Source organism: Arachis stenosperma, chromosome 10, assembly GCF_014773155.1.
Source record: "Arachis stenosperma cultivar V10309 chromosome 10, arast.V10309.gnm1.PFL2, whole genome shotgun sequence".
Classification (NCBI taxonomy): Eukaryota; Viridiplantae; Streptophyta; class Magnoliopsida; order Fabales; family Fabaceae; genus Arachis; species Arachis stenosperma.
In genome coordinates, this window is record NC_080386.1 from 63,758,781 (window position 1) to 63,760,855 (window position 2,075).

General features: G+C 38.7%; 1 non-coding gene across 1 annotated transcript; it reads right to left on the bottom strand.

The window, feature by feature from the left end:
- Positions 1-852: 852 nt before the first annotated feature.
- On the bottom strand, positions 853-956 carry LOC130958710 (small nucleolar RNA R71). Its single transcript, XR_009077818.1, has one exon. It is a non-coding gene; the product is annotated as a small nucleolar RNA R71 (small nucleolar RNA).
- Positions 957-2,075: the final 1,119 nt, after the last annotated feature.

Here is a 2,075-nt window from a genome sequence, read left to right on the forward strand (position 1 = left end):
TGTGCATACGCACACATGGGAATTGGTCCTTGTGCACGCGCACGCGAGGCCGTGCACACGCACACTTCTCTGTGTGTGCTTTTCCTTGTTTTTTTCATGTTTTCTCCCTTGTACATGCTTTCTTCCACTTTTGGCCATCCATTCTTGCCTCTAAGGATTGAAATCACTCAACAAACATATCACGGAATTGAATGACATAAAAATGGAATTAAATTGCTCAATTTCAGCACAAAAACACATGTTTTCATATTTAAGTTCAATTTAGGGATCAAACACAAATGTATGCTATTCTAGTGAATAAGTGTGAGTTTATATGATGAAATCCATCCAATTCAAGCTAAAATATATCGTCAAATATGGACTCATCAGGAAGAGTTTACAACAAGTGAAAGAACAACACTCCGGGAGAGACCTAACAAAACTTTTCGAACAAGAAACTAAAAATACAAACATGGCAGCCGATCAGAATAATGGAGGAGATGCAAGGAAGGTTCTTGGTGACTTCACTGCACCAACTTCTTACTTCTATGGAAGAAGTATCTCCATACCTGCCATTAGAGCAAATTACTTTAAGCTTAAGCCTCAGTAGTCTCTCTAATGCAACAGAATTGCAAGTTCCATGGACTTCCACTGGAAGATCCATACCAATTCTTATCTGAATTCTTGCAAATCTGTGACACTGTTAAGACCAATGGAGTGGATCCTGAGGTCTACAGACTTATGCTTTTCCCTTTTTCTGTTAGAGACAGAGCTAGGATATGGTTGGATTCTCCACCCAAAGAAAGCCTAGACTCTTGGAAAAAGTTGGTGAATGCTTTCTTGGCCAAGTTCTTTCCACCTCAAAAGATGAGCAAGCTCAGGATAGAAGTTCAAATCTTCATACAAAAAGAGGGTGAATCCCTCTATGAAGCTTGGGAAAGATACAAGCAACTGATCAGGAGATGTCCTCCTGACATGATCTCAGAATGGACTATCCAAGGCATCTTCTATGATGGTCTATTTGAGATGTCAAAGATGCCATTGGACCATTCTACTGGTTGATCACTCCACTTGAAGAAAATGCCTGAAGAGGCACAAAAATTCATTGAAATGGTTACAAACAACCAATTCATGTACACTTCTGAGAGAAACCCTGTGAATAATGGGGTGTCTCAGAAGAAAGGAGTCCTGGAGGTTGACACTCTAAACGCCATATTAGCTCAGAACAAGATCTTGACCCAACAGGTCAATATGATCTCTCAATATTTGACTGGAATTCAAGCTACAGCTGGCAGCACTTAAGACACCGCCTATGAAGGAGATGCTTATGATCCAGATCAACCCACAATAGAAGAGGTGAATTACATGGGAGAACCCCATGGAAACACCTACAACTCCTCATGGAGGAATTATCCTAACTTTTCATGGAAGGATCAACAGAAGCCTCAGCAAGGCTTCAACAATAATCAAGGTGGAAGAAACCAGAATAGGTTTAATAATAAACTATTCACTTCTTCTCAGCAAAACATGGAGACTCTTGATGTGGAATTTATAACCACAAACTAACCAGCAAGTGCACCAGATCATACCAGGTAGTACCTCAAGTGAATATGGGTCGATCCCATGAGGATTGATGGACTAAGCAACAATGGTTGATTAATTTACTTAGTTAGACTAGCAAAAAATGATATTTAGAGAGTTCAAAAGCATTAACAGTAAATTCAAAATATCAGAAAGCAGGCAGTAAACAAGTTGTGAATAATATATAGAGAAACAGTTAAGTCTTTAGAGTTATCTATTTTCCAGATTGACTTTTCTTACTGATCAGCGGATAATTTATACGCTTTTTGGCATTGTTTTTAGGTAGTTTTTAGTAAGTTCAAGCTACTTTTAGGGATGTTTTCATTAGTTTTTATGCTAAATTCACATTTCTGGACTTTACTATGAGTTTGTGTGTTTTTCTGTAATTTCAGGTATTTTCTGGCTGAAATTGAGGGACTTGAGCAAAACTCTGAAAAAGGCTGACAAAAGGACTGCTGATGCTGTTGGATTCTGACCTCCCTGCACTCAAAATGGATTTTCTGGAGCTACAGAAC